We start from the raw sequence: 13,890 nt of genomic DNA on the forward strand, positions 1-13,890 counted from the left end.
AAGTAAAGGAGTGTTGAAGAGACAAAAAAAAATATTTTAAACACTTTTCAGTCAATCTTCCATATCTTCTCTTATTTTAGGGATTCCTAGCAACACTAAACCAGTCCTGAACATTTAATAGTGAAGTTGGGGCTACAACACATTGACTTCCAGGCCAATCACTTTTCCATTAACAAAGGATATCATAAATAGTGGCAAAGATGGAAGAGTGGATGTACAGGGTCCTCCTTTCAGTTGAAATAAATATGAGTCAATTTCCCTCTTTTATGTTTGATTAAGTTGAACTTAATTCTCTGTATCACACTCTCCCTTCCTTCTGTTCTCCCTCTCATCATTCTGCTTTCTTTCCTTTCTCTCTCTCTCCTTCTTCTTCTTTCTTCCCTTTCTCCTTACCTTTTTCTCTTTCTTCTTTCCTCCTTTCTTCCTTCTTTCCTTCCTACTCTCTATTTCCAGTACAGTAATGCCAGAAATGGAAGATGAATCAGGAGGAACGTTGTGCTATTTTCAGCTCTACATAGAGCAAACTCTTCTACGAATCTCACAAAGCCACTTGGCCGTATATTTTGAAAAAATCGAGACCATAGCAATATAGTAAAGTCATTTTTCAACAGCGATGGAAAGGTTGCTGCTGAAATTTTGTTGGGAAAAAAAAAATTCATTACATGTGACTCTTTGGTGCATTGCAGGACTTTTAGCTTCCTTGGCTTCTGACCCTAAATGCCAATGACGCCCTTAAGCCTTGTGACAACATAAAAAGTCCCACGTATTTTAAAACACCAAGTACCAGAGCAGCTATACGCCTACTAAGAATCACCAGTGCTTCAAAAATAAAAGCTTTGATTTGTGTTCAAATTTTACCACCTGATGGCCCTTTGAAAACAAAATCAAAAACAACTTTTCTTCCACCTTAAAAATAAAGCTCATCTTCTTTATAGAGCTCTTGTGAAGTTCAATGGGTCAATGTGAAAACATTCTTTTTTAACTTCAAAAGGTTATACAAATATGAGATGTAATTCTCATTTTCCCTAAACTTTGACTATAAACTTGCATAGTTGTTACCTATTTTTTTAACAACCAATGTGATGCTAAACAAAGAGTAAGCCCTAGTTTTCCTCTAGAGAACTGTTACATAAGGAATCTACCATGCTGTATAGACACAACTCACTTCGTTGGTCTCCAACTGTGTCTTTCAGAGCTGAGACCAGCTTTCCTCTGAAATGTGGGCAAAAGTTGGATGAGACACCAAAGCCCCACGCTTCTCGGCTCTACTTGAAACTGAGCGGTTCTGCTACTAACTTTTTTTCATAGTGAACTTTTCTTATCTTTGAACATAAGGTTTTGTGGCTTAAAAAGTTCTCACAAATATATTTATGGAGCACATATTTCATATTTTTTTTCTGATTATGGTACAGCCTAATTATAAAAAGAAATGGGGATACAATTTTGTTCTCTGTGTGTAGGAAAATCCTCCATAACCTCAAGTCTAAAAATAATCGCTGTTGAAATTTGGCCTATATTCCTCCAGAGCTTTTCATGTGGGTATGGGCTTCTATAAAAGAGATTGCACTCTGTATACTTGCTAATGTAAAGTTTATATCTTGCCACAGCTGTGTATAGTCTATTTCATCCATTTTTATAATTTTATAGTATATAATTTTCTTTCTTTGCAGCTATTTTATTTGCATTTAATACTTGATAGCACATATAATTTGCATAGTACAGTTCTGCATCGCATGTACTAATTGATCAATAAAAGACACGTTGTTGAGGAAATAAAAAGACAAAGAAGCCGTCCTCGTCCTTTGAATAAAGAGAAATGTTTGTGTGTAAAAATCAATAAAATTGTGGCTATTAACACATTTATTTTTATTAATGATTGAAAACCACATGCATGAGACATTTTATATTTTTTGGAGTGACTTCACACCTATGATCTGTTTCAGTTTTCAAAACTCCCCGTGTGGTTTGTGGAGTAAAGGTCGCTGCACTCATTGTACACACGGGGAAGCTGAGCTCGTGAAAGAGAGAGGAAACCGCGCATATGGAGCCATACCTCAGACATTTAAACTCCTTTGAAAAGCAAACATTATGCCGGTGCAATCTCGAGAATGTACCCATTAGGATGGAAAAAAAAAAGTTGTTAGCTGCCATTTTGTTTTGATGTTAAGGAGTGGTAACAAACACCCTGAAACTAAAAAATGTTTAAGTCTCAGAGGTGCCTGGGTGGCTCAGTCGGTTAAGCATCTGACTTCGGCTCAGGTCATGGTTAAGCATCTGACTTCGGCTCAGGTCATGATCTTGCGGTCCGTGAGTTCAAGCCCCATGTCAGGCTCTGTGCTGACAGCTCGGAGCCTGCTTCAGATTCTGTGTCTCCCTCTCTGTCTGCCCCTCCCCTGTTTGTGCTGTGTCTTTCTCTGAAATAAATAAACGTTAATTTTTTAAAAAAATGTTAAAGTCCCACGTATGATCAAAGTCAATTAATTTTTTTTCTAGTAAATTATGGGACAGTTGCAAACATATCTATAGACACACCATATTTAAAATACACAGTCCAAAGGGATATCTCAGTTAATGTTAGTAATAATAATGCAGCTAGTTAATATTTGTTATACTCGTAAAAATGGGTCACTCAATATGCGAAGCATTCGTATGTGATATCTGTTTTAATCCTCATTGCAAATGTATGAGACAGTATTAACTTCTCTGATTTACAGATGAGGAGACTAAAACACAGAAAGATGACATTTGTCCCAGGTCACTTGGTTAATAAGAAATTGTTTGTCTAATTCTGGACTCCTGGAATTAACTCCTAGCCTATGCTGCTTGTCAATAGCAAAGCACTGCAAATTATGGATATATTTAATTCTATAATAGAGTTCTTCATCTAGACTCTAAGGAAAACCTTAGAATGAGGTTCTCGCATAATACTTTTCTATTTTCATTGGAACACAAAGGAGATAAAGAAGCAAACAAACTAACAACCAAAAAAAAAAAAAAAACCCTCTCAATGATAAAAAAAAAAAAAAAAAGCATTCCATCAATGCAATCACAAAAGTTTATTCAGTATTTACTTTCTGCTAAGTACCTTAGTAATGCAAATGTTGTTCTAATGAGAACCCTGTCCTTCAGGAGCTATGGGTCCCATATAATGTTGAAGCTCATACAGGTGTGGTCGCTGAATACTTGTGCTGTCTTAATGAGTGTATTTCCAAGTTTTTCACATACCCAAGTCAGGAGGGTGGTATCTATGCCTTAAAGTTCTGTGGAGATTTTTGTGTTTGTCATGGGCTATGCTGTTTCAGATAGCATTTACTGAACATGGGCTGCAGGAAGTGCATTATTCCATGTTTATTTTTATTATTTTGTAGTGAGAAACTGTCCTTCTGAATTATCTTTTTCACTTTTATTTCTTTAAACCTCATTCCATTCCCCTCATTTTTTTTCATTTATTCTTCTATGCATTTTGCTGTTAGAAAGTTGACCAAGAGAAAGGCAAGTTTAGCTTTACATGAAACTTCTTATTTAATAGAAGTCAGGGAAAAAAAACAGATTGTTTTTCACTCATTTTTCATGAGTGGACTGCAGGACTTTCTAGGGAGTATTTCTTGAAATGCCAAACCAGATGTTGTAAAATGTCTTCTACCCAGTGCTAAAACCTTTTCTCCTCAAACCTCTTAAACTTTAATAGCAGAAATATATCATATTAACGCCCAGACTGCTACATTAAAGTAACATTAGTGTTCTTGAGTTACACCCTCCATGATCTAGTAAATTCTGAGAAGGAGCTTCCACTCTTGGTTTTGAGCATCCACATGCAGTGTTTAAAGTTTGAAAAGCTGGATATTCAACACAGGAGATAATTTATAGTCACCAATAGGCACTGACAGCTTGGGTCCAACAAGGTTATACATTATATATTTCAACGATTGTCAGGAATATTTATTGAGAACCCATTGTGTATAGATTGGTAGACTTCATGCTCTGTGGGGGCACACAAAATAAAATAGATGGTGGGGACCTTTCCCCTCAACAAACTTAAGAGTTTTTAGAAAGAATCCATAAATCAAGTTGAAGATTATATTAGATGACTTCTGACATTTTTTTTCCAACTCTAAACTTCTAATAGTCTTTTATGGTGTCCTCTTTCTATATATTACAATTTAATTCCACATGGTCAAGAAAAGATTTGAGTTGGTTTATCACAAGAACTCATTTATTTAGTCTAGGAGACTTAAAAATAAATGGGTAATTGTAACAGGAAGTTGAGACAAGATGGTTACTTAAATGGAGCACTAAATTATCCTTACTTTTATTTATGGGAGTGATACCTAAAAGTTTTAGCAGGTCTACACTGGGGCAGGAAGAAGAAAAGAAAGAGAGCAGTTTTCTGAGACTTTCCCATCAAAGACCAAGTTGAGTGTTGTTTTGAGAAAAAGAACTCAGCATTTCATTCTATTCTGTGCAATTTGATTGTGACTTAAATCAGGGAAAAATATTTTCTACAGTTAAAGAAACGTGTAAATTTCATAATAGAGGAGGAAAAAGTGGAAACATGATTATTTATATCCATCTGTGACTTTACTATTTCCTGAATTGTGAAAAAAATGATTGGTTGGGTGGCTAGAATTGCCTTAAAGTTGTATTTGCTTCTAAAGCACGTTGTTCTACCTCAATAATTTGTTGCAGATTAATGTGCTGAGCAAGATTTAGAAAGATACATCTTTCAGTCTCTGTAAGATGTTCATAAAGCAAACATTTTCCATATCAGGAACTGTCCTCAGGATTGATTTTGGAAGGCTGTTTTTGTAAGGTAGAGAAGTAGGTTCCAGAGGTAGGGCTGTGGGTGGGAGGTAAAGCCAATCTGTGGCCTCCGTTGTGACAATATCCCCATGTAAATCATTCTCCTGGTACATAAAAAGAAGTATTAGTTCTTCAGAGTAGACACTTTCTTGGCATTGTATTTTCCACACAATTTATAGAGGGGCATTAATTTAAGGCATTTTGAGAGACATAATAGAAGACACCTTTAACAGGGATTTTGCAGAGGATATAAATGGATTTTTTGTAGTGTTGTTTTTGTTTGTTTGTTTTTTAGTGAGCTCCAAAAAGTGTTCAGGATAAGGTATTGGATTGTAGTTCAATTAAACACTATCAGTGCATTCCTTTTAAATCTGAGAAAATACAGAAAAATGAATTCTTAAGTCCAATAATACTGTCCGGTGACGTAATTATTGGGCCAACATCTAGGGTTTTCTGGTTTTTTGTTTTTTGGTTGTGTTTTGTTTTGTTTTGTTTAATTAGAGGGAGAAGAAAGGAAAACCCAGACGCTCGAGTAGGTGTGCCAGGTGATGGGCAAAGTGTTTTCCAATCCATTTTATCACTTGATCTTATTTTGTCCACATATCATTCTTAGAAGAAAGTTTCACTCTTTCATCTTTTTTAGGTCTTTTATAGGTTCAGAGAAGTTAAGTGAGTTTCCCTAGATGAGATCGTATCATGAACAATACCTATATTAGAGTCTGATTCCAAACCCACAGGACTTTATTTTTTGAAAAAAAAAAATTTTTTAATTTTTTTTTTTCAATGTTTATTTATTTTTGGGACAGAGAGAGACAGAACATGAACGGGGGAGGGGCAGAGAGAGAGGGAGACACAGAATCGGAAACAGGCTCCAGGCTCTGAGCCATCAGCCCAGAGCCTGACGCGGGGCTCGAACTCACGGACCGCGAGATCGTGACCTGGCTGAAGTCGGACGCTTAACCGACTGCGCCACCCAGGCGCCCCTTTGAAAATTTTTAATGTTTATGTATTTTTGACAGAGAGAGAGAGAGAGAGAGCGCGCGCGCGCGCGCGTGCACATGAGTGGGGGAGGGGCAGGGAGAGATGAAGACACAGAATCTGAAACAGGCTCCAGACTCCGAGCTGTCAGCACAGAGCCCGATGCGGGGCTTGAACTCACAGACAGTGAGATCATGACCTGAGCCGAAGTTGGACGCTCGACCGACGCAGCCACCCAGGTGCCCCAAACCCATAGGACTTTAAAAGCCAGGCACTTTTCTGCTGCAGTGTGGCTCATTCTTGAAGACAAAAATTTTCTCTTTGCGGATATCCTGTGACATCTACCTTTCAATATAATACTGTATTTATTTAGTCCATCATTATAGATTATATGCCTTTTTGAATATACTGTATCTCACTGTCACGTTCTTGTGTCCTGTAATTTCTATTCCAATGCACATACAATATTACGTAGCCCCATTTCTAACCCAATGCATATATAATATAATGTAACCTCTGTCCACCTCCAGCCTTTCCTCTCTCCTAATTTAAGAAAATCCAGATGTGATTTTTCTAAGGGAGGCTTGTTAACATTTATTTGTTGAAAACAAGTTTAGACAGAGAAAATTGTACAGGAACAATTATAAATCAACGTGTCAACCCGTTTAAATTTAAAGTAGTTGGAACGAGTCACTTTAGTGCTGAAGGAAAGGCTTCATGAAATAAATACATTTCGTGCCAGGTTTTAAACGAGTAGATGAAAATGGGTTGCCAGAGGATGTGGGAATTAAATCTTATGACTTCAGATTCAGCCCTGATATTATGGAAGGACTGATTCATGTTTTTAAAAAAGAAAAAAAAAATCAGCTATAAGGCTCACTTTGACAATCGGGAGGTATCAGACCATTAGTAATGATGATAACAGGCCGTTACAGTTTACTGACTACCCCCTGTGCCTCGGACACTATGGGGTGCCCTTTGCAAACCAGTTTTTATTTATCCTTCAAAACAAACAAGAGGTGAATTTTTTGTATTCTCATTTTACATGAAAAAAAAAATTAAGGATAAAGTCTACATTTTTCTGTCCAAGTTTCAATAATTACTAAATGGTAGAAACATGATTTGGTTTCTCTTTCTTTTCTTTTTTTTAATTTGAGGAGAGTTGACATGCAATGTTACATTAGTTTCAGGTACACAACATAGTGATTCCACTTCTCTGTACATTATGCTGTGCTCATCACAAGTGCCACCACCATCTGTCACCATACAACACTATTACGATACCGTCGACTATATTCCCTATGCTGTGACTTTTACTCCCATGACTTATTCGTTCCATAACTGGAAGCCTGTATCTCCTGGTCTCCTTCACCCATTTTCTTCATCCTCACACCTCTCTCTCCTCTGGGGACTATCACTTTGTTCTCTGCATTTATAGGTCTGATTCTGCTTCTTGTTTATTATTATCTTTAGATAATAATATCTACATTTGCATGAGATCATATGGTATTTGTCTTTCTCAGTCTGACTTATTTCACTTACCATAATACCGTCTAGGTCCATCCATGTTGTCTCAAATGGCATGATCTCATATTTTTTTATGGCTGCCTAATAGTCCTCTGTGTGTGTGTGTGTGTGTGTGTGTGTGTGTGTGTGTGTTTGCGCGTGTGTGTACCACATCTTCCTTATTCAGTCGTCTTTCAGTGGATACTTAGGTTGCTTCCAGATTACAAGCAGGATTTAAGAGTAGGTCTGTTTGGCTTGAAAATCAAAACTCTTACCTTGGGAAGCAATGTCATGTTGTGAGCGAGATGCTGCATCTGTTGCCCTGTCTGGACTTGAATTCCCATTCACTCTTACGTGTGATCTTCTCCCTCTCAAAGCTTCTGTTTTCTCATTTTATAAATTTGGGAGGTTGGGAAGATTAAAATGAGGTAATCAGTATGTGTCACGTGCTGCCTAATACAAAGCATGTAATCAATAAATACTACTTATTGTGATGATGATGATGTCGATTATGACATTGATGGTGCCGAATTTATTAACTATATGCTAATACTTATACCCCCAGTATCCTTTTTTTGTTTGTTTACTTCATTCAGTTATCCTTTTTTAATGTTTATTTTTATTTTTTTAGTTAGGCTTCATTCCTCGCACAGACCACAATGTGGGACTTGAACTAACAACCCTGAGACCAAGACCTGAGCTGAAATCAAGAGTCAGATACTTAACCAACTGAGCCACCCAGGCACCCTTTATGTCTTCAGTATCTAGCACAAAATTTGGACTGCTTTTATTCCCTTCACATAGAGCAGGGTTAAACATACAGGGCTATGTTAACTGCATATTCAGTAAATGAGCACTAGAGAGTGTAAGAAAGTTATGTCTTGTTTGCATTTTATTCTAGTTTCTCTAGACAGTCATGCCCATAGTTTGGGAACCTGCTTATATGCACATTTTGGGCAGAAGTTCCATGAAGGATATTATTTATGTTTGAAGGAAACTTTTCCAGATGTCATAAGTTTAGAAAAATTACTATAGTGGGCCACCTGGCTGGCTCAGTTGGTTAAGTGTCCAACTCTTGATCATGGTTCGTGAGTCCAAGTCTTGCATCAGGCTCTGTACTGGGTGCAGAGACTGATTAAGATTTGCTCCCTCCCTCTCCCTCTACCCTTCTCTCACTCATTCTCTCTCTCTCTCTCTCTAAAATAACAAAACAAAACAACAAAAAAAGAAGAATTTCTATAGTACCTCATCTTGGCTAGGAGCATAGATACCTATTAAATGTCTACAAGAAAAAAGTGAGAAAGCAGCTTATTGGGTTGTGTGGAGAATCTCTTCCTTCAGATATCTAGCAGTAAAATGGAAAGTAGTCTGTGGGAGCTGAGATAGAGAGGAAAGAGGATTTAATTATCCATTAAATCCTTTCAGAAAATTCATTTGGCAGATCTGTTTGGAAGAATTTTGTTTCAGTTCTTTCTTGAGCATTGTTAATAACTCTTCTTACCCTTACGTAACTTCCTGAAAACCATTGGCTTCATAATTTCTCTCAGGAGAAGACCTTGAATTTTGTTTTGAGAATAAAAACAATAACAAAAGCTTAAGGTAACATCAGAGCAATTTTGCCAAATAAAATTACATGTTTGAGATTAAACAGTCCCTGTTCTAAAGGCCAAAGGGATTTGGGAAGCACCCCATAGCTTGACCCTTGACTGTAATGCTAAAGGGAGACTCTTATAAAGTAGATAACAAATGGCCATTTGCTGAAAATTAGGATAGTTTTTCAGTATGTGTGTTGCTCCCAGTGTCACTCCCTGTTTCCCTGAAGAATTCTCCAGATGTCCAAATGCTGGGTAAGCTGGCTGCATGCCAAGGTTAGTGGACAAATCTCATTTTCATCTTCCTTCCCTCCCTGCCTCTACTCTACGTTTCTCTCCCCTTCTCTCTGGCTCTCCTTTTAGGCCCCCTGCCCCTCCAGCCCCCACCTCTCTCCCTTCCTTCTGTTTTTCAATGACAAATCCTATGAAGCCTCGCTTTGTCCAAAGCAGAATGATAGGTTTGGGGCAAACAGGGGTGAGTGTCACCTAGCCCTGTTCTCAATGGCCTTATTGCCTGGACGGGAAGACAACAATGAAGTAAGGAGTTAGAAGGGGAATATCAGGGTAAAGTCCCTAAGAAAAGTTGCACGAGAGGCAAATAGCATTCCAGAGGGAGGCCAGAGACAAGACATGTCAGCTCACATGTTGACAGAAATGCAAGACAGTTCACCCTAAGAGTATGCCTTTAGCAAAACTGCTATCGCCTCACATTCTGTTCTATCTTTTCTCCTGCGGTCATGGGGTGACCAAAGTGGTATTAAATATGGATGCAGCAGAGTCTCCTTTATTTGACCTCTGTACTCATTGTGTTTGACCTGTCCATGACTTGTAACATATATGATCACCCCCCTGCACCTCTAAATACTTGTGCTGTTGACTTTCAGGACACCACGCTCTCCTGTTTCCATCCTATTTTCCTCTTCCTCAATCTCTTTTGCTGGATCATTGTTCTCATCCCTCTTACATCTTACATTTTTTAAAACCCCAGAGCTCGTTCGCTAGACCTCTTTTCCATCTACTTTCTACTAGTATCTACTTACTATGTCATCCTGGTGGGGTTTTCCGGGTTCAAGGCTAAAGATAATACTCTGATATATCTAGTCCAGACTTCTTATCTAAAATGTCTTGTTACTGTTTTATCTTTCCTCCAAATATGTAATACTTTCTAACGTACTATGGAGGAATCATTTTGCTTATTTTCTAGGTCTTTCTATTTAAATGTAAGCTTTTACAGGAACAGTACTTTTTAACTTTTTTTTTTAATGTTTATTTTTAAGACAGAGAGAGAGAGAGACAGAGTACGAGTCGGGGAGGGGCAGAGAGAGGGAGACACAGAATCTGAAATGGGCCCCAGGCTCTGAGCTATCAGCACAGAGCCCGACGCGGGGCTCGAACTCAGGAACCGCGAGATCATGACCTGAGCTGAAGTCGGTCGCTTAACTGACTGAGACACTCAGGCGCCCAGGAACAGTGCTTTTTGTTACCTACTCACTACTTTTCCTAGGGCTGGGAGTAACGCCTGTTCCGAGCAGACAGACACACAGTAATTGTTTTCTTTTGACTTGGGGCTACATGAGAAGAGTCAGAATTCTTCAAGACGCACAAATATTCTAGGCAACTTTTACAAGTCCAAGAGTTGAGGAAGATTAACCGCATTACAAGGGCAGTGTAATTCATAGTCACAGCTGCCACTGGGTCCACAATGAACTTGAAAGTCAAGAACTTTCTTTTTTAGATTTTGTTTTAAATCACTCTATTTTCTAATACAGAGTTGTTTTTGAGGAGCGTTCCCTGTGCTTTTCCCAGCACTTGTTGGATTTGAGAAACTGGCCCTCCATTTCCTTTTTGAACATTCATTTATTTCACATTTAGGTGGTACCATATACTTAATCCACAATAACATTCTAGAATGTGAACTAAGGCAGCAGATGTGTATGCACCCCGCAGTGGCAAAACCTTATTTTTTTTTAATTCTTTACGAGGCTGGCTACTGTCATTGTATATGATATATTAGGTGGGAATTTATACACAGAATTGAGATGGTATGTGTGAACAGGAGTAACACCCACTTCAGTTCATCCAGAATTCTTCGCCTTACTTTTGCTTCAAGAAGTTCTATTACCGAGGATGTAACTCATTTGTGTGCCCAGCGAATAGAGCAGCCCTTCTCTACCAGTTCATAATTTAGCCAGAGGGACTCCAGATTGATTCTCAGCTGGCAGCCAAACAGAACAGAATAGCTCCGTAGGGCCAGATGTGAGAGTTGTGTTGGGTTTTCTGCTTGTTTTTCTTTCTTCTTTCCTTTCCTTTTTCTAAGTATTATTATCATGAGTCATCCACCTGAAATCCAGGCACAACTAGCAACTGGCCCTTTACTCAGCAATGAAAAGGACACCTGGCTGCTAAAGGGGTTCCCAAAATCACACTCAGAATCCAGGGGTTGAAATTGCCATTCAAATACCCCTCCCCACCCTTTACCAAAAGGAACAGCAAAGCAAATCAATAGCAAACAAAAACCTTGAAAGAATAAACAGGTGCCATGGCCCCGTAGGGTTTTACTTGCTTGCTTTTTAACGGCCAGTCTGTAACCCCTCATAATATTTTCTATACTCTTTTCTTGGAAGAAAATTAGCTTTAATGTTGCATTTTTTAAGGTTATTTATTTATTTTGAGAGTTACAGAGACAGTACAAGTGGAGGAGGGGCAGAGAGACAGGGAGAGAGAGAGAGAATCCCAAGCTGGCTCCGCACTGCCCACAAAGAGCCCCATGCGGGGCTCGAACCGACGAATTGCAAGTCATGACCTCAGCCAAAACCAGAGAAAGACGGTTAACTGACTGAGCCACCAAGAGGCCCCTAATGTTGCGTTTTTTAAATGTTTATTTATCATTTCTTTTGAGAGAGTGAGAGAGAGAGAGAGCAGAGGAGGGGTAGAGAGAGTGAGGGAGACAGAAAATCCCAAGCAGGCTCCACATTATCAGTGCAGAACCTGATGTGGGGCTCGAACTCACAAACTGTGAGTTCTTAACATGAGCCTAAAACCAAGGATTGCGCTTTTAACCAACTGAGCCACCCACCATAATGCTCCAAATATTGCATATTAAAAATGATCTTAAATGTACTCCACCATTGCTAAGTTTTAGAATCGCATTTTACACTATCACAGAATTATCTATTTGCAAATATTGGCTAAAAAAGCAAATGCTTAAATCAACCTCATTGGAAAACTGGAAATGGATAGCCACACTATAAATAGTTAAGTGGAAATAAAGAAAATAAGGATAGAGGAAAAATTGCTGCCTTTGGGTTATTTCATGCCTGTAACTCACCGTGAGACTGAAATTTTTCTCTTTTTCAAGTTTTATCATATTGTAAAGCATGTCTTTTGAAACAGTTAATAGCATAACTGAACATGCCAAACCTTTTATTATATTCTCTTGTCTATACATTTCAATGGATCCTTGGCTTCTGTTCTACCAAACGTAAGTATTCATCACATCGTGATTTATTTATTATTGCTATTTTACACTGTCTCCGACACTTGAAAGTTTGCGACAAGTACTTCATTCTTAAAAGAGAGCGTCTGAAAGACTTGGTTTCACTGTTCAAGTGCTCTCTTGGGCTACTCCATCCAATACTTGTTCCGTATCTTATGTATTTCTTTCAGGACCTGACCTCAATTCCTTTGTAAAATACACACAAACAAACAAAAACCATCAACTGGGAATACCAATTAAAGCTATCTCCGTCAATTATAACCCCGAGGCAAGGGAACAAGAAACTTTCAAGAATAAAATAGCTTCCACCCAGTACCTTCCTACTCAGGGAGAAGATTTCTTAGCAGAGACATACTTTTTTTTCTTTTTTTTTTTCCCTTACCTTGGCTCTGGCAAGAGATCCCATCCCTCACCTCCACCTCCCAGGGTGGAGTTTATCACATTTACTACCTTGCTAAATGTTTTCTTTCTAGATTATGCAGCTCCTAGTTCAATGTCACAAACTATTATAAATATTGAATTTGGCTTTCCAGGCACACAGGACATGCATTTGTATTCTGTCTGCCTCAGTTGGTGGCCAAGGCTAGGAAAAAAAGTCAAGCTTGAATACACGGTGTCCGCTATATTTGGACATTATCTTGTAGATAGCTTCCTTTCAATAAGTCTTAAGGGAAAACAAAAAGGAAACACTACTTACTGCACTGAAAGTATACATCACGGGGCGCCTGGGTGGCGCAGTCGGTTAAGCGTCCGACTTCAGCCAGGTCACGATCTCGCGGTCCGTGAGTTCGAGCCCCGCGTCGGGCTCTGGGCTGATGGCTCAGAGCCTGGAGCCTGTTTCCGATTCTGTGTCTCCCTCTCTCTCTGCCCCTCCCCCGTTCATGCTCTGTCTCTCTCTGTCCCAAAAAAATAAAACGTTGGAAAAAAAAAAATTTAAAAAAAAATAAAAAATAAAAAAAAGAAAGTATACATCAATTTGAGATGCATTCTAATCTCAGAAAGTTTTAAATGAAAAACAAAGGGACATAGTAATTGTTGATAAACTGTGTAATTTGGAGATCTGATGGAATAAATTTGCTTTTTTTTCTCCCTTTTTTCCCCTTCTTTTATTCTCTTCATCTAGGAATCATGTCTTCCTTTACTGTAACGAAAGTCTAGTCACTAGGGATGCCTAAAGTATTTAAAAAGCAGAATTTGGATAAAGCTTACTCCCCTCATGTTTATATTTTGGAAAAAAAAAAGGAAAATTTCAGGATTTGTTGCTGTCCCTCAAACACAATTCTTAGTCACTAAGAAATCATTTATGATGAAAAATAAAAAGGGGAAGATAAAATGAACTTTTAGAAGTTGAGGTGAAGGCTATCCACCTTGAAATTTACAGACCGGAGCATACCTTGAAAAGAAACACTTTTATGGCTTTTGAGATTTATGGTCTACTGGTACATTGAAAATAATTGGCCGTGAGAATTCACAGGAAGCTACTTGTATGGCACCCACTGGGTGAGCTCATTTTATTTA

Source organism: Puma concolor, chromosome B3 (assembly GCF_028749965.1).
Source record: "Puma concolor isolate L17-30 chromosome B3, mPumCon1.1.hap2, whole genome shotgun sequence".
In the NCBI taxonomy this organism is placed as follows: domain Eukaryota; kingdom Metazoa; phylum Chordata; class Mammalia; order Carnivora; family Felidae; genus Puma; species Puma concolor.